At 37.9% G+C, this 20,051-nt stretch overlaps 1 long non-coding RNA gene across 1 annotated transcript in view; it reads right to left on the reverse strand.

The window, feature by feature from the left end:
• Window positions 1-4,963: 4,963 nt before the first annotated feature.
• The window catches only part of LOC117097498, a 29,588-nt gene continuing 14,500 nt past the window's right edge, over window positions 4,964-20,051 (reverse strand). The window contains exon 2 of the long non-coding RNA XR_004442965.1: window positions 4,964-6,197. This is a non-coding gene — a long non-coding RNA (uncharacterized LOC117097498). The remainder of the gene's footprint in view (window positions 6,198-20,051) is intronic.

Consider the following 20,051-nt stretch of genomic DNA (forward strand, 5'->3'; position numbering starts at 1 on the left):
AGACTCAACTTGTGCCACTTCTACCAAACTTTTTTTCTCATTTCCCTCAGGTTGAGTTGTTCATTTCCTTCCTTATGTTACGCTTTTACTATAGAAATGATAAAACTCATTTGCACAAATTTATTTATCATCCTTTACCTTCTAGACAATAAGTTACTTCAGAGAACTCTGACTTATTTCTGCACCCCAATACATGACTCGGGGCCGGGAACACAGAGGGTGCTCTATTAATATCTGTTGCATGAATGAATTAATACCTGAAAAGAAAAAAGTGTCAAGTGTTTACAGAAATATCTGAGAAGAAAGGAATTTCAAGAGTTTGTAGCATTTCTTTTTTTTTTTTACTTTTTATTTCTTCTGCTTCCTAATTTTTATTTCCCCTTAATAAAAAGTAGCCATTCTCAAAATGTGGTCTGCAGACACTTAAAAGTTGCCAAGATCCTTTCAGAAGGTCTGAGAGATGAAAAGTATTTTCATATAGTATAAGTTCCTTTTTTCATTGTTCAACGTTTTCACTGGGGTTGGTAAAAAGGCAATGGTGGGTGCCTTGCCCTGACTCAAAACACTGGTACCTAACTGTACTAGTCATTGCACCACCTATTCATATTTGGGGGAAAAAAAAACAAAAAAAAACTCGCTTCACTGAAGAATGTCCTAGATGAAGCAATAAATATTAATTTTATTACCTCTCGATCTTTAAAATAATGTTCTTGTGGTATAATGAGGAGTACTGTATTAGTCCATTCTCTTAATACTATAAAGAAATACCTGAGACTGGGAAATTTTTAAAGAAATTAGATTTAATAAATTTAATTGGCTCATGGTTCTGCAGGCTGTACAAGAAGCATGATGCTGGCATCTGCTCTGCTTGGGAGGCCTCAGGAAATTCACAACCATGGCAGAAGGCAAGGCAAAGGTGGGGCAGGCATGTCGCATGGCAAGAGCAGGAGCAAGCGAGCAAGGGAGGAGGTGCTACATACTTTTAAATGAACAGATCACACAAGAACTCACTATTGTGAGGACAGTACCAAGGGGATGGTGCTAAAGCATTCATGAGAAACCTCCTCCATGATCTAGTCATCTCCCATCAGGACCCACCTCTAACACTGGGGATTACATTTCAATATGAGATCTGGGCAGGGACACACATCCAAACTCTGTCAAGTGCACAGAAAGTACCTCTGCTGCCTACTGAAGTATGGTGGTTGTCTCAAGGAAAAGCACTTATGCAACTGAGTGGTGGGCTGAACCAGCCACTTTCTTCATAAAATACTATTTTTATTTGAAAGAACAACTGACAGACAAACTGTAGTTCTTCAAACATTGGTATTGACAGACTTTTTTTTTTTAAATGAATAAAGTGGATCTGTCATTTCAAAAAAAGATTTGGCAGTATTTGTTGGGAATAATGAAATCTGAGCTTTCAAGTGAAAATTAGAATTTGGAAAACTTGTAGCTGCCATAACGAACTTAACAGCTTTGAAAACTTCAACACTTTTTTGTTGTTGTGGTGGTGAGATTGGTGATGATATTAACAGATGTGATTTTTGATACTGTATAGTGACACAGGTCAACATTTACAAGATCTGCATATCTCATGGAACCAAATTTTCCAGATGACCAATACTTAATATTATGAAAGTCATGAGTCAAATGTCTGTCTAAACTACCAACTAGATCAATGAATGTTTTTAGACCAGTGAATTATCATGTAACAGAATATGAAAATTTTATTGATATAGTTTCAGATATCATGTTGTAACACACCTGTAAGAAGCTATCACTTGCTGAGTTTTAGTATAGTATCAAAGAAGAACATCCAAAATTAATTATTTGAAAATGCTGTTAAAATACTGTTTTCTTTTCCAACTACACATTTGTGTGAAACAAGACTTTCTTCAAATACTTAAACCAAAGTAACATAATACAACAAATTAAGTGCAGAAACAGAAATTAAAAGCTAGCTATCTTCTTTTAAGCCAGGTATAAAAGAGATCTGCAAAAATGTAAAATAAAAGCGTATTTCTATTTTTGCTTTGGAAAATATAATTACTTTTCAGAAAATGTGTTATTTATGTTGACATGTAATGAGTTTTATTATTTTAAATGCATTAAAATATTTAAAAATTTTTCAGTTTTATTTTATATTATGGTAAATAGCAATAGACCTAATCCATACAAGTGAAACCTCTTTGAGTTTCTCAACAATTGTTTTTTTGGTTTTTTTTTTTGAGATGGAGTATCATTCTTGTTGTCCAGGCTGGAGTGCAATGGTGCAAGCTCCGCTCACTGCAACCTCCACCTCCTTAATTCAAGTGATTCTCCTGCCTCAGCTTCCCGAGTAGCTGTGACTACAGGCACGTGCATCACACCTGGCTAATTTTTTTGTGTTTTTAGTGGAGATGGGGTTTCGCCATGTTGGCCAGGCTGGTCTCGAACGCCTGACCTCAGATGATCCATCCACCTTGGCCTCCCAAAGTGCTGGGATTACAGACGTCAGCCAACGCACCCAGCCAAAATTCAAGTTAACTAGCATAGTTGAACGTGATCATGTGGCTTTGCAGAAATTAAGTCACTGCTAGTAGCAAGCACAGGGCTTCCACAACTGCAGTGCAGCTCCTTTGGGTGAGTATGTGGATACCAATACTGAACTGTCTGATGACTGTATCCACCCACGACTTTTTGTTTTAACCAAATTGCAGCAAAATCTTCCTATCTATATGATATTGTGATATTGTTCTTCACTGATATACCTATTAGTAGTACTGTGGTATTTTTATGTTTCCTTCCTCACCCTCAAGGTAATAATATTAGGAGTTGGGGCCTTAGGGAGGTAATTAGGCTTCGCTCTCATAATGGGGTTAGTGCCCTTATAAAAGAGCCCCCAGAGAGACCCCTTGATTCTTCCATCACTTGAGGACACCAAATCTGCCTCGATTTTGGACTTCCCAGGCTCCAGAACTGTGGGAAGTAAATTTCTGTTCTTTATAATAAGCACCCAGTTTATGGCATTTTGTTATAGTGGCCCAAACAGACTAGACAAGTATCCAAAGCTCTACAATTCAGTGAGTACTGAAAATGCCTGTGATCAGGCCTATTTTGACAGCAATAGTTGTCTAGATCATCTAGATAATCCCGAATTTGATCATATTGATTACTTTTATTGTCTTTAGACATGAAAACACAAAACAAGAATTTTGTAGAGAACTTGAGTGACTTTAAGTGTTGTCCTCAGAGTCCAGTTTAAGAAACAATGCTTCTGATTAGGAAGACCCGAAGCTGCAGGAAAGATCCTGCCTTCAGGTGAGGGTCTCAGAGGTGATTTTATTCCTGAAGTTGAGTATTTGCAAGCTTTTCAAAGCTTTCAGAGCTGTCATCATCAAAGGGCCACAAGATGGAGAAGCTATTTTTTGAAAAAAGATCCTTTATGTTAAGAAAATAAAATTTTATGCATTAATCTCCACTTTCTGAGAAAGGGCTGTACATGTCTTTCCATTAAAAATAGCAAGTTTTCATGTCAAGAACACTTTTATTTGCAAACCTCATAGTAAATTAGTAGAGCAAATTCTGGCAACATCTGCCTCATTCTTAAAATCTAAAGCAGGAATTAGCTTTACCACCTGTGAGTCAAATCAACCCACTACCTGCTTTTTTATAGATGTGAGCTCAGAATATTTTCAACATTTTAAAATTATTGTTTAAAAAGAAAAAAGAAAAAAACCCATGTGAAACAGAGGACTTATGTGGTTTGCAAATTATAAAATAGTATCTGGCTCTTTATAGAAAAAGTTTGCTGACCTCTGCTCTAAAGAATTGCTTCTTTTTAAAAAGCAATATTAGTTTTATCTTGAGAAAGAGGTAGATAATAATTCACATTCTATCTGTCCTCTTTCTTCTTCACCCTGTTTTATTCTTTGTTTACCTTTTCTAGCTATCAGATTAAAGGCTTTTATCATGCTACTAGATTTGTTGTCTAAGTTCTATCATTCAATCCTTTATTTTAAAAACAGATGAGAAGGCAATTTATATTAATCTTTTTTTTTTTAAACAAAAAGACACTAATATGAAATAGTCTGCTTTTTGACTTGTTTTTCTGTGGGTCAGTAATTTTTTTAAAAAAGAAAATGTGACCTATTTGCCTTAAATGCCTACGTTAAAGCAAAGCTATTTCTTAATGTCTTTAATTTGCATTCTTATTTATGTATTTATTTATTTATTATTTTACTTTATTGTTTGGAGACAGGGTTTCACCCTGTCTCTCTCAGGCTTGAGTGCAGAGGCACAACCAGGGCTCACTGCAGGCTTCACCTCTCAGGCTCATGTGATCCTCCCACCTAGCCTCCTGTGTAGCTGGGACCATGAGCATGTGCCACCATACCTGGCTAATTTTTTATTTTTTATTTTTTGTAGAGACATTGTCTCCCTTTCAGGCTGGTCTTGAACTCCCAAGCACAAGTGATCCTCCTGCTTCAGCCTCCCAAAGTGCTGGGATTACAGATGTGGGCCACCGCACCCAGCCCTTTTCTTTAGTAGTAATAGTAATAAAGTAGGTCACTAACGTGGGAATAACTTGAAAAATGTGGGAATAACTTGAAGAACGTTTAACCTGAGTTCAGAGCATCACAGACAGAATATGTAATTGTTAAACTCAGGAAAGGACAACTGAACATTAACCTCATTTTCTAAATCTCTTTTCCCAGGAATTAAAGCATGAATAATATTTGTTTGGTAAGATCTAAATGGCTTAGTAATCTCTAAGCCTGCAGAGAAATTCACTTTCAGAATTGCAAAATGGTTTATAAGGTTCATTAACAGTCAATTTTAAGTATGATTAAGTGCTAAGACTATTGTTAAGTACCCAAGAAGTACTTGTTGTGATTATTATGATCTCCTTTACCTGACTCAGAGAATGCATTTAAGTAGCCAAAGAAATGTGATAATTACTCATTAAGGAAACAAAATGTGGTGGGTATCTGGATTCCTTTTAATCTTCAGTGGTTTATTTAAGAAAGAACATTGGAAACTAATTCCACAGGGAAAATGCTGTTGCTGAGGAAGGCGTTGGGACACAGATTGCTGACAACAGGATTTGGTTTTGAGAACTGAATTTGAAAGACCAAAATGAGTTATGTTTTCTTCCCTGAAGGCAGATGGGTACTTGTTAAGAACTTCCTTCAGCAAGAAAGTTAGGATCCCTGCCACGTTCTCCACCTCCTCACAGTTTCCTCCCTTCTGGAGCTCTCCACGGGAAGCAGGCACGAGTCACCAGAAGAGGGAGGCTCTTGGTGGGGCACTCTTGGTGGTCCGAGGACTCAATCAAGGTCCTAGGGGGTGAGTCCATCTTAACCAGAGATGGCAGAACTTGACCCAGGAAGGCCTTGTGGTCATTGGGGTTGTACGCAGCACACCCCTGGCACATTCTGTGCCACTCTTCTTTTGGCTCTAATTATTGCCAGCAAACAGCGACATCAGGACGTTGGGGGAAGGTTGTGTCCTCCAGGCCTTTGTTAAAACCTTCTAAAGATGTAAATGGTATTGCCTTCCCTGCCACCAGCAGAATTCTACTCATACCCTATTAATCCTTGTTTGCAAATTCAAGGCGTGATCAGTCAGGCCCCCCATGGCATGGTGCTACAGGCTGCCCTTACCACAGTAAGAGCTTTGTAAGCAGCTTTGCTGCTATCCTGGATTTTTAGATACCGCCCTGACCTCCAACTCTGAGCTCCATTCTTTCCCTGATTCCTTAGGCAGCTTTCACTTGAGCCTGACTTGCCCAGTTTCTAGTCTTTTATTCTTCCAAGGGTGCACCAGGGCAGCTGGGATTTCTGGATTTTAAAGCACCTCCTCTTGCACATCCCCCCAACACCACACATGCAGGACCACACCTCCATCTTTGTCCCTACTGGACTTTGACTTCTGGGCACACCTGGAGCAGCCAGACAGCTTGCAGTCTGAGCTTTGCCCTGCATTTTAGAATTCATCGTTGTCTCCTCTTCAGGGTTAATGTTTCTACATTTGTTGCTTTAATTTACCCTCCAGCTCTGAGCTCTAGCTCTGCCTTGGCTTGCCTATTACCTTGGCCACACAGCCAAGCTGGCAGGTTCCCCAAAGCCAGTCTATTCATGCCCATTCCTCAGGTTTGCTGTAGCTATTTGTGTGCTTCAGCTTCCAAGAAGTCTCCAGACACAGGACAAAGGCTGAAACGACAGAGTAATAGGAAGTAAGTTATCTTAGCAGGCTCCCCTGTGAATGCTGGTGAGGGGTTGCTGAAAGGAACTTCTCAGATCAACACTGACAAGGATTCTCAAGGGAAGGCTTGGTGATAGAGTGAGATAGATATTCACTGGAAGTAGAACAAGCCTAAATTAAAACATCAACTCTTTTACTGGCTCCTTTCACAGATGAGAAAATGGGGGACCAAAAATATGAACTGCCTTGGCCACTATCACTCCGATTAAAATAGAACAACGTTGGAACCAGCATCTTGCTTGCTGGATGGGTACAGTGTTGTCTACCCTTATTCATTCAACAAGTATTCATTGAGTGTCTACTCTAGGCCATGCCACTGCAATGTAACAGTTCTTGGTTGTATAATAAATAGGTGCTAGAAAACATTTGAATTAAATATAATAAAAAGCAGCCATTGTAAGGGATATTAATCTGGTTAAAAAATAATAAATCTATTTAAATTTTAAAATAATTCAATGTTATTTTTGCTGGTGTGATGATAGAAGTATATGTAATAAGTTTTTATGGAAATTCATAAATAAGAGCTACCAAATTGTGCTGTGATTCTCTGGAAGGTTTCTTATGTTGGATGGAACAGAAATCAAACTGGGAGGCAAGATAAAATTTAGATAAGTTGAAAAGAGAGGGAAGGGTTTTTCAGTAGGAGAAATGGGAGTTTTGTGTTGAGGATTTAAAAGAGAAGGTTATATAGTTAATGTGGGAACAAATTACAGACAGCTTTGAGAAAAAGCCAACCAAAAATGTCCATGGGGGGTCGGGGGTGGTGGTTGACACCTGTAATCCCAGTACTTTGGGAGGCACAGACAGGCAGGTCACTTGAGGTCAGGAGTTTGAGACTAGCCTGGCCAACATGGTGAAACCCTGTCTCTACTAAAAATACAAAATTAGCCGGGCATGGTGGTGCACACCTGTAATCCCAGCTACTCAAGAGGCTGAGGCAGGAGAATTACTTGAACCTAGGAGGCGGAGGTTGCAGTGAGCCAAGATCCTGCCACTGAACTCCAGCCTGGGTGACAGAGCAAAACCTTGTCTTAAAAAACAAAACAAAACAAAAAAAGCAAAAGTGTTCACGTGGCACTGGAGGGCCACTGAAGTGTTAGCAGGGAGTGCCATGAGGAAGCTAGGCTTTAGGAAGACTGCTCCAGCAATGTTAGATTGGAGTGAGGGTGGGGGGCTAGGAGGAAGAAGGTGAAAGCCTAGAATTAGTACAATACATTATTTAATATCAAGCTATTAAAATAATCTTCAATTAAAGGGGATTCTTAAAGAAAATCAATTATGTCATTTTCAAGTACTTATAATAATGTGATCTTATGATTAAAACACAACTGTCATCTTTGGTCCTGATAAATGTGCTATAGCAAGGAATTTAGATTGTATATTCCTACCATGAGTCTTACATGGAAATGGATGAAGGTAATGCTTAAAAATAATTTGTTCTCAGATTAAGCAAACCACCTCCCCTCCCCAACAAAATGGTTTTTATATCTATGAGTTCTGTTAACATCTCTTTCATAGTTAGCACAAAAATAAACAAAGCTAGTTCATGCTCATACAACTAAAAATTCTCCATGAATGAGCATGTGTTAATCAACCAGAAGTTCAAAGATACAAATAACATCAAAAATCATTAAAAAATTAAAAAACAAAATTCACCCCCAATCCCATTACTCAAACACCAACTGCTGTTTTTCATCTTCCCATGTTCTTTTTACCAGGTTTTGTTCATATGTTGCTGTGTCACTTTTTATGATGGTAAAACTGTGTTTACTCATAAAAATAGAGGTAGTGAAATTGACAATCTTTGTCCCTAACATAAGAATAGTTATCCTACTTTTTTTTTTTTTTTTTGAGACAGGGTGTCATGCTGTCACCCAGACTGGAGTGCAGTGGCACGATCTCGGCTCACTGCATCCTCCACCTGTCGGGCTCAAGTCATCCTACTGCCTGAGCCTCCTGAGTAGCTGGGTTTACAGGCGCACACCACCTTGCCTGGCTAATTTTTGTATTTTTTGTAGAGACAGCGTCTCACCATGTTGCCCAAGCTGGTCTCAAAACTCCTGAGCTCAATTGATTCCCTGTCCTCTACCTCCTAAAGTGCTGGGATTACAGGCGCGAGCCACTGCTCCGGGCCAACCCTACTATTCTCAAATGAGATTTGCACCTTGGCAGATGGCAATATGAAGTGGAGATCTCACTGCCTTCAAGCTCCTCAAAGTAAAGACCATACTGTGACATCTTCTTGAGGAAGCTTGATTAAATCCAGCAAAGCACCCTGCAGTTAACTGTCTTTTGCTCCAACTGGCTGAATAAATAACAAAGGTGACAGCTGCAGTACTTTCTCTGTGTGTGTGCTTATGTGTCTGTGTTTTTGTTGACAAGTTAGACACTCATCTCGCTACTGCGTTGAACATTAAGCAGGTTGTATGTCTTCTGGAAAAATGTCTGCATAAGGATTTTAAAGAAATTAAGCCCTGGCTATTTGTTTGTAATATGTTTCTGAGATCTAGTCACTGTGGTTGAAAGGGAATGTTTTAACACTTACTTCATTAATATTTGAGTACTGTTATATTCCGTCTAGTTATATAGATTGTGTGTCCAAGTTCACTTATCACTTAATGAGTTGTCCCCAGTGAACCAGACTTGCCTGCCTAGAGGCAATGGTCTGGGATGCACTGAATTTATTCAGAGGATTTTGGTTTGTTTACTTTAATAACTCTTGTTAGCAAAACCTAAAACTTGAAAATTATCCAAATCCACTGCCAGAATATAGCTACAACAGCTCTAGTCTACTGATAAAAGTAGAAAAAGGTTTTGATTCCCAATGACCTTGATTTATATAAATTTGCATGTACATGATGATCTTTGCTTTTGAGTTGTAGAAGCAAAAATGAAATTAGGTAATATTACTTCTGGGAGTTGAATACATGCTATGAAAATAAAACTAAATTCAAATAAAGCCAAAATGTTAAAATGCTTGATATTTCATCACAGCAGAGGTCTAATACCACCATATCTGTCATGAAGTTTATCCCACTGCAAAAAATAAACAAATAACATTTGTAATATTAAAAAAAACTAAAATACATTTTTATAGTTCAGCTTTTTATTCCATGAACTGATGTTCCATGTGATATCTATTCTGCAAGAGCCAAACCAAAAATTATCCATGCAGGAAGATGTTGTTACAGTTAATGGTCTCCACTAAGGATTAAAATACTCACTGTTTCAAAGTTTTATGGAGAGATCGGCATCTTACATAAAAATATTTTTCGCCATAAATTAATTTTTCTTGTGCCTTGCTTTATTAAAAAAATTAAATACCCTCTGACTCTGAAAAATGTTTCTAAAAAAATCATAATTAATGGGAACAGTAAAATAAATTTATATTGGGAAACTTTTCACAAGGCTATCTCGGTATTTTCTCATAAAATCTTGCTTGGTAGCAACTATTAGCATTCATTGATGGGTCAGGACACTGAAGCCTGAATGAATTAAAAGTCTTTTTGATTCCGATACCAAGTCAATAAAAAGCCCATGATTTAGTTTCCCAGGACATTGTTCTTGTTATCAGCTTTGTATAACAAGTATTGATTGTAATAAAACAACAATTGAAGGTCCCCAAACAAGGATCCTTAAAAATGGTTTTACTGCTTCTGCCAAAGTATTGTGTCATAGTCACATGTGGAGCTGTGTGCTCAATGTGCTTACCCTGCATTGGTACATCGGCAGCTTTGCTTAGCACAGTTCTAAAGCTCTCTCTTTCTATTTTTCTTTTTTATTATTTATTTATTTATTTATTTATTGAGATGGAGTCTCACTCTGTCACCCAGGTTGGAGTGCGATGGCGCGATATCGGCTCACTGCAACCTCTGCCTCCCTGGTTCAAGCAATTCTTCTGCCTCAGTCTCCCGAGTAGCTGGGACTACAGGCATGTGCTACCACGCCCGACTAATTTTTTGTGTTTTAGTAGAGACAGGGTTTCACCGTGTTGCCCCGGCTAGTCGCGAGCTTCTGAGCTCAGGCAATCCACCCCACCTCGGCCTTCCAAAGTGGAGAGATTACAGGCGTGAGCCACTGTGCCCAGCCTCTTCTTTATTTTTTTGAAACAAGGTCTCACTCTGCCATCCAATCTGGAGTGTAGTGGTTTGATCTCGGAATCCTCTCTTAGAAGTGGAAACAGGTGCCCTCTCTCTTCTCCTATGTCCACTCTCCCTTCTTCCAGTGTCCTCCTCACCCAGATACTGCCACATCTAATGAGTTTACAATTATTTTTAAATTTCTTTCCATGAGATGGTATCTGCATATCAGCTGGGGATAGAATGTAATCCATCCTGCAGAAGTTAAACCATGTGTCATGTGAAGAGCAGGAGATGGTAAGTCAGGGACATTTGGTGGAAAACCTCTCAGAAATATCAACCTCAGTATCACATGTCCATCTCACTTCAGATTTCAGAGTTCATGCTATTTGTGCTAGAGTCAGTCATTGGAGTCAGTTCAAGTTTGGAGAAAATTTTCTTCCAAATTAACAGGAAAGAAGGAAGAAAGAGAGAGGAAGAAAGAGGAAGGAAGAAACGAAGGTGGAAGGACAGAAGGAAAGAAGAGGAAAAGGAGGAAGAAAAAGAAAGGAAAGAAAAAAGAAGAGAAAAAGGGCAAGGCTTTTTGTACATGCATGCATCCTTGCTCTTAGAAAAAAAAAATTGCTTAACTAAGTTACTTCATTTAGCCAATGAAGATAATTTTTCTTTTTCTTTTCTTTTTTTGAGATGGAGTTTTGCTCTTATTGCCCAGGCTAGAGTGCAGTGGTGAAATCTTGGCTCACTGCAACCTCCGCCTTACAGTTTCAAGTGATTCTCCTGCCTCAGCCTCCCAAGTCACTGGGATTACAGGTGCCTGCCATCACGCCCAGCTAATTTTTTTGTATTTTTAGTAGAGACGGGGTTTTACCATGTTGGTCAGGCTGGTCTCGAACTGCTGACCTCATGATCCACCTGCCTTGGCCCCCCAAAGTGCTGGGATTATAGGCGTGAGCCACCATGCCTGGCCAATGAAGATAATTTTTCTTAGAGAATCAATAAATTTCATCTAGCCAGTGGTCTCATTTCTGCAAATTCATATTAGAGGTTATTAATAGGGGAATAATGATGTGATCAAACAATTAGAAAAAATATATAGTATATTCAGGTTGAAGAACAACACAACTGTTCCTGAGAACTCACCTCAAATAGCTGTACCATATGGTTGTAGGAGTGGTTGGGGCCCACATACTTTAGGTTTTGTCTGTGGTTGGGAAGGAACATTAGGTAGACCTGATCCCGTAGCATTCTCATCTCAGTAGGCATCACCACCAGCTTCTCAGGTCCAAGCCTGAAACCTATCTGTACTTTACACTTTCTTCTCTTTACACCAACAAAGGCAGGAAAGAGAAAGAAATCTCTTCCTGACTAATTAGAAGGCAGATTGACCCTTCTTCACTGCGGCTGTCTTATGTTACACACTTATTAGGTTTTGACAGTATTATAGCAATGGCAGCTTGATTCTTCCTTTCTAATCCTGCTAGGGTGATCTTCCCAAAACATAAGCACGTTCAATTCCCTTTGTTTAAGGAGCTTAAACTCCTCAGATGCCCTGCCCTTGCCTCAGAATAAAATTTAAACCCAGCATACAGGGACTTTAATGAGTCAACCCCTATTTAATTCTCTCGTCTCCACCGTTCATTCCTTTTCCACTGGAACTCCATCCACTTTTTGGATAAAATGATATGCAATTCAGGCTGGGCACGGTAGCTCACGCTTGTAATCCCAGCACTTTGGGAAGCCGAGGCTGGCGGATCACCAGGTCAGGAGATCAAGACCATCTTGGCCAACATGATGAAACCCTGTCTCTAATAAAATTTAAAAAAAAATTAGCTGGGCGTGGTGGTGTACACCTGTAGTTCCAGCTACTCAGGAGTTGAGGCACGGGAATCGCTTGAACCGGGGAGGAGAAGTTGTCAGTGAGCTGAGATCGTGCCACTGCACTTCAGCCTGGCAACAGAGCAAGGCTCCATCTAAAAAATAAAATGTGCAGTTCCAGAGAAGAGCACATTGTTTTGTGATGCCATGGCTATGCACGGCAGCTCCCTTTGCTGGGTCATCCTCCACTGCTGTTTCACCTGTTCACCTGGCTGGCTTGGTGCAGGCCTCATCCCTTTCAAGAAGTCTTGCCTGCCCCAGCTTATTTTAAGTACCTGTTTTTAGTACCCCCAGTCTGTTTTAAGGATCTCTCAGAGGCTACACCCATCTTACACTGACCTCTTAACACGCTGCCAACCAGATGTTATCTATTTTCCTGTCTCCACCCTCAATTTTGAAATCCTTCCCAGCAGGCACCTAACACATTCCTGGCACAGAAAAGGTGCTCAGTACAGTAAATCCTTGCGAAATGATTTAAAGAATTAACGAACAAATAATCAACATGGTAACTGAAAGAAATGAAGGGGCAACATGAACATGAAGTTTGGAGTGGGCAGTAGTGTCAGTGAGAAAGCTGTTTCTCTGTAGTGTTACCTGAATTGGGTCAAATGAAAAAAAATCCAGGAGAACTGGGTTCTAATCAAACTTTAACACTAATTAACTGTCTGCCTCTGGGCAAGTTATGTAACCTCTGTCCACCTGAGCTGACTTTTCTATAAATAGTATGAACTCCATAGGTTTTCTGTGAGGGTAAATAAAATATTGTATATACAGTGTCTATTCTTTTTCTAGAACATATTAAGAATAGAACACGAGTTTAATAAGTATATAACAAGAGTTTAATAATTAAGAGTCTAATAAATATTAACTTCAGCCCCTTAAAGTTTAATATTATCTAAACCTGATGAAAGCAACCAATTCAAAGCAACCAAATCAAAGAGCTTTAGACTAGTAATTTCAAATAGAAAGTTACTGATTAAGAAAACAAAAACCTTCTGGCACAGAAGATGAGGATTAAGAAAAAAGAAGGCTGAGCATCGTGGCTCATGCCTGTAATCCCGGCACTTTGGAAGGCTGAGGCGGGCAGATCACTTAAGGTCAGGAGTCCTAGACTAGCCTGCCCAACATGGTGAAACCCTATCTCTACTGAAAATATAACAATTAGCTAGGCATGGTGGTGGATGCCTGGAATCCCACCCACCTGGGAGGCGGAGGCTGAGACAGGACAATCACTTGAACCCGGGAGGAGGAGGTTGCAGCAGCCAAGATTGTGCCATTGCATTCCTGCCTTGGTGACAGAGTGAGACCCTGTCTCAAAAAAAGGCAGAATTAAGTTCCAAAATGGGCTGGACGTGGTGGCTCATGCCTGTAATCCCAGCAGGCTGAGGATTGGAGGCTGAGGCAGGAAGATTACTTGAGCCCAGGAGTTCTAGCCTGGGCACCACGGCAAGACCCTCGTCTCTAGAAAACAAAAAAAAAAAGAAAGAAAAAGCAAAGTTCCAAACTGGAAGGGAAAATCGAATTCACATTAGTAATAAAGTCTCCACCATTCCCTTTGTCTTTTTCTTCTTTTCTTCCTGTAATACTTCACTTTATAATATTTCCTAGAGAAAGATTTAGATACATATCTTAAGTGTACAGTTGGATGAGTTTTGACAAATGTACGTACCAATGTAACCAACAGCTTCTTCATGACAGAATATTTTAATGGCTTCAAAAAAGTTTTCTTGCACCATTTTCCAGTGAGTTCCTTCATAGACAACAACTGCTCTGATTTATATAACAATATATTAACAGGGCCTTTTCTTGAACTTCATATACAGTAAATGAAATCATGTGTTCACCTTCACACAGCGTTAGTCTGTGAGATTCATCCATATGTATGTATGAGTACTTCTTCATTTTTTTGTGGCTGGGGAGTATTCTTTTTTTCCTTTTTTATTTAAAGAAATTCTGGGAGTACATAGTAGATGTATATATTTATGGGGTGCACGAGATGTTTTGATCCAGGCACTCAATATTCTTTTGTATGAATGTCACAGTTTGTTTATCCTTTCTCCTGTTAATGGACATCTGGGCTTTTTTCCCCAGCTCAGGATTATAAATATTCTTGTATGAGTCTTCTTATAGATCTATATTTTTGTTTCTCTTGGTAAATACATAGGAGTAGAATTGCTAAGTCTTGGCATCTTTAGTTTTATTAAAAACTAACAAACAGTTCTCAAAAATGACTGTATCATTATATACTTCTACCAGCTATGAATGAGAGGTGTAGTGCCCTTCTAAATGCTTGCCAATATTTGGGGTTGTCAGCTTTCCAAAAAAGACTGTAACATTTTGCATTTCCACTAAACTGTATGAGTTACTCCACATTCCTCACCAGCGCTTGATACTAGCAGTCTTTTTAACCTTAGTCTTTCTAATGAGTGTGTAGTAGAGTGTGGTTTTATTTTGCATTTCTCTGTTGACTAGAGATGTTGAGTACATTTTCATATGCTTATTTGCCATCCGTATGTCTCCGTGTGTGAAGAGTTTGTTCAAATCTTTTTGCCAAATTTTTCATTGTGCTTGCCTTCTTACTATGGAATTCTAAGCTTTTTATAGATCCTGGACACAAGCCCTTTGACAGACATATGCTTTGCAAATATTTTCTCTCCATCTACAACTTGCCTTTTTACGTTCTTCATTGTATCTTTCTAAAAGTATAGGCTTTTAATTTTGCAAAAGTCCATTTTGTCAATGTTGTCTGATGATCAGTGCTTTTCCTGTCCTACTTAAGAAAACTCTGATTAACTCAATGTCACGAAGACTTTCTCCTACATTTTTATCTGTAAGTTTCATTGTCTTAGCTTTTTTTATTTAGGTCTATGATTCATTTTGAGTTAATTTTTGCTTATAGTCTGAAGTAAGGGTCAAGGTTAATTTTTTATTAATCCATAGAGATGTATAATTATTTCAGCACTTGTAAAAGACTATCCTTCCCACATGGAATTACTTGGCACCTTTATTGCAAACTAATCCATCATATAAGTGCGGGTCTATTTCCAGATTTTCTATTCTGTTCTATTGATCTATTTGTCTATCTTTACACCAATAACACATTGTATTGAATAATGTCATTTTATCATAACTTCTGAGATTAGGTATTGTGATAATGTGAAATGTATATTTGGTCTCAGATCTATTTCCCCCTAAAATGTTTAGAATCTTCGAAGCGATGTCCTTTTGTACACTAATGAGTTGACTGACAACTGACAGCTCGTATGTAGCTTCAAGATGGAGACTGGTCACAGGAAACACAAAGAAACCATTATAGGATTGGGAGGGTTACAAGAAAGACCAATAAATCATTGTAGGATTGGGACTTTCAGCCCACCTCGCAAACTCTGGGGAAAAGAAAGGGGCTGAAAGTTAAGTTGATCACAATGGGTTGGTTTAATCAATCATGCCTATGTAACAAAACTTCTGTAAAAGCCCAAAAAGGCAGTGTTCAGAGAGCTTCTGGATAGCTGAACACGTGGAGGTTCCTGGTAGGGCATGGAAGCTCCATGCCCCCTCCTCCATACCTCATATGCATCTCTTCATCTATATCCTTTGTAATGTCCTTTGCAATAAACTGATAAACACAAATATTTCCCTGAGATCTTTGAGTCATACTTGAAAATTAACTGAATCCAAGGAGTAGAGGATGGGAAACCCCAATTTCTACTTGGTGGGTCAAAAGCACAGGTAAAACACCTAGAGCATGCGATTGGCATTGAACATGGGACTCAGTCTTGAGGGACCTAATTCCCAAACTGTGTGATCTGATGCTATCTCCAGGTAAGTAGCATTAGAACTGAATTGAATTAGAGGACACCCAACTGGTGTACACTGCAAAATTGATCGCTTGCCTGTTGGTGGGAAGAAATCACATATTTGGCCACAGAAGTCTTCTGTGTTGACTGTTATGGCAGGTGAGCAGCAGAGAAACAGTTCGTGTTTTGCCACTGGGAGATATATATCCTCTAACTTTGATTTTTTTTTCTTTTTTTCTTTGAGATAATCTCGCTCTGTCCCCCAGGCTGGAGTGCAGTGGCGCAATCTCAGCTCACTGCAGCCTCTGCCTTCCAAGTTCAAGCAATTCTGCTGCCTCTGCTACCTGAGTAGCTGGGATTACAGGTGTGTGCCAGTACACCTGGTTAATTTTTGTATTTTTAATAGAGACAGGGTTTCACCATGTTGGCTAGGCTGGTCTCAAACTCCTGGCCTCAAATAATCCATCCACCTTGGCCTCTCAAAGTGTGGGGATTACAGGCATGAGCCACCATGGCTGGCTATGTCCTCCAACTTTGTTCTTCATTTAAAAAATTATTATTGCTATTCTTTGCCTTTGATTCTCCTTGTAAATTTCATAAGCAGCTTATTCATTTTTTCAAACAAGTCTATTAGGATTTGTATTGGTTTTACATTGAATCTATAAATCAATTTAGAAAGAATTGCTGTCTTAACAATGTTGAATCTTCTCATCCACAAACATGTATGTCTATATTTATGTCTGCTTTTGCTTTTCTCAGCAAGATTTTGTGGTTTTCAGTGTAAAGGTCTTACCATCATTTGATAAATTCATGTCTTAGTCCATTTAGGCTCTTATCACAAAATTCCACAAACTGAGTAGCTTGTCAGCAACAGAAATTTATTTCTCCAAGTCCTGGAGGCTGGGAAGTTCAAGATCAAGGTCCCAGAAGTGTCCAGTTCCTTGTTAGACAGTGACTTCTTGCTGCATTCTTACATGATGGAAGAGGTAAACAAGCTCTCTGGGGCCTCTTTTTTTTTTTTTTTGAGACGGAGTCTCGCTCTGCCACCCAGGCTGGAGTGCAGTGGCCGGATCTCAGCTCACTGCAAGCTCCGCCTCCCGGGTTTACGCCATTCTCCTGCCTCAGCCTCCCGAGTAGCTGGGACCACAGGCGCCCGCCTCGTCGCCCGGCTAGTTTTTTTTGTATTTTTAAGTAGAGACGGGGTTTCACCGTATTAGCCAGGATGGTCTCGATCTTCTGACCTCGTGATCCGCCCGTCTCGGCCTCCCAAAGTGCTGGGATTACAGGCTTGAGCCACCGCGCCCGGCCTGGGGCCTCTTTTATGAGAACACTAGTCCTATTCTTAAGGGCTCCACCCTCGTGATCTAGTCATCTCCTCAAGGCCTCACCTCTTAACACTGTCACATTGGAAATTAAGTTTCAAAATAGAAATTTGTGGCGGGGAAGGAGGACACAAACATTCAGACCATAAAAATCCCCAAGTATTTTTATGCTATTATAAATGGAATTTTTTAAGTTGTCTAATTGTTCACTGTGTACAGAAATATAAATTTTGTTTATTGACCTTGTACCTTACCATCTTGCATTCACTTATTAGTTCTAGTAACTTTTTATAGATTCTTTAAAATTTTCTATGTACAAAATCATTTTATATATAAACAAATATAATTTTACCTCTTCTTTTCCAATTTATATTTTTTATTAGTTTTTTTGTATATTACATTGATGAAGACTCCAGTGAAATATTGAGTAACCCAGTAAAAGTAGACATCTTTCCCTCATTTTTGATCTAAGGAGAAAATATTCTGTCTTTCAATATTGAGCATAATGTTATCCATTAAGTATTCATAGATATTCTTAAATCAGATTTAGGAGAAAATCACCTTTTATTCCTACCTTGCTACCTTGCTAAGAATTTCTATTATAAACAAGTGTTGAATTTTTATAAAATGCTTTTTTTTTTTTTTAACGTCAGTTGAAATAATCATTTTTCTGGTGTTTGCTCTGTTGATGTGGTGAAATGCATTGATTTATTTTCCATTGTTGAACGCTATTTGATGTAACGTATTACCCTTTTTATACATATTACTGGATTTGATTTGCCAAAATTTTGTTAGGAAATTTACTACTTATGTTTATTTGGCCTATCGACATAACGTCTTTTCTCGTGATGTTTTTGTTTTAATATCAGGATAATGCTAGCTGCATTTAAGGAATAAATTATTCCCTCTTCCTTTGTTTTTTGAAAGAGTTTGTTTTGAACTGGTTTCATTTCTTAAGCATTTAATGAAAATCACCAGTGAAGACCTCTGAGCCTGGAGTGATCTCTGTTCAAAGCCCCTTAATTATGAACTGAGTTTCTATAATTAATATGAGGATATTTAAGTTCTCTAGTTTGTGGGGTTCTGATTTGGTAATCTATTTTTCTTAAGAAATTTGTTTATTTTATCTAAATTGTCAAATTGGCTGTCAAAAGCTACACATTCTTTTATGATCTTTTTAATGTTTGTAAAATCTGAAGTGATGCCCCCTTTTCTGATATTGGTAATTTTGGACTTGCATCTTTCAGCTAGAGTTTTAAGACTTTTATTAACATTTTAAAATAACAAGTTTTATTTATTTTTTCTCTATTGCTTGTCCAATTTACCTTTCATTGATTTCTGCTATCTTTATTATTTTCACCCTTCTACTTAATAGTAATTAAGTAGATTACTACTTAGTTGGGGTTAATTTTGTGCTTCTTTTTGTAATTTTGTAAGGTTGAAATGTAAATCATGATTTTAGATCTTTTTGTTTTTCTTTAATTTATACCTCTTATATGTATAAATCAATAATTTTTCAGAAGAGAAAAAGATCTAAGAAGAAAGAGAAAGATCCACCTACGGATTTGCCTCAATCACTGTTTTAGCTGCATCCCCCAAAGTTTAGTATGTTGCATTTTTATCACTCAGTTCAAAATATTTCCTAATTTCTTCTTGCAATTTTTTTCTTTAACTTATTAATTACTTAGGAGATGTTAATTTCCAAATATTTGGGGTTGTCCTAGATATCTTATTTCTATTTGTTTCTAATTCAAACCCATCATGATCAAAGAGCATACTAAGTATGATTTCATTATTTTAGAATCTTTCACTGAAACTTGTTTTATGGCTGAATATATTATCCATCTTGGCAAATATACCACATTGCTTTTGAAAAAAATGCGTCTTTTGTATTCTTTCAAATGTTGAGTGTAGGATTCTATAAATATCAAGTAGATCAAGATGGTTGATAATTTTGTAAAGAGCTATGTGTTTCTGATTTAATTTATCTAGCTGTTCTTTTATCTTTGGGAGAATGACATTAAAATCTCTAATTATAACTTAGGAATGGCAATTTTTGTTTCCAGTATTTTTAAGTTCTGTTATTAGGCACATAGACATTTATTACTGTTATGTATTTCTAGTGGATTGACAAATTTATTATTATAAAATGTCCTTCTTTATCTCTGGTGATACTTTTATCTTTAAAATTTTGTTTATATCTTATTTTAATATAGCTACACCAGTCTTCTTACACCCTCTGTTTTCATGGTAAATCTTTTTCCATCCGTGTACTTTCCATCCGTTTTTCTCTATATAGTTAAAGTGCAACTCTTATAAATGGCATGTATTTTGGTCTTGCTTTTTATCCATACTATCTCTATATTCTAATTGGAGTGTTTAGATTACATTGGAATGTTTAGATTAAATGCATTCATGTATTTATTGATATATTTATGATTGGGTCTACCATTTTATTATTTTGTATTTGTTCCTTCTACGTTGTGTTTTTTTGTTCCTGTTACCTATTTTTTTAGATACTTGGAATTAAATTGTATTTTTCCTATTAGCTTTTTAGCTATACTTCTTGACATTATTTATGTAGATGATTGCTTTAGGAAATGGACTTCTTATAGTCCACTTACATTTATGCACTGTGGCTTCATACAAAATGTAGAAGACTTACAACTCCGTAAGATCCATATTGACTTCCCCCTAATCCTTTATCCTTTAGTTGTTACATATATCAC

Source organism: Trachypithecus francoisi, unplaced genomic scaffold, assembly GCF_009764315.1.
Source record: "Trachypithecus francoisi isolate TF-2019V2 unplaced genomic scaffold, Tfra_2.0 Lachesis_group15, whole genome shotgun sequence".
NCBI classification, from domain to species: Eukaryota; Metazoa; Chordata; class Mammalia; order Primates; family Cercopithecidae; genus Trachypithecus; species Trachypithecus francoisi.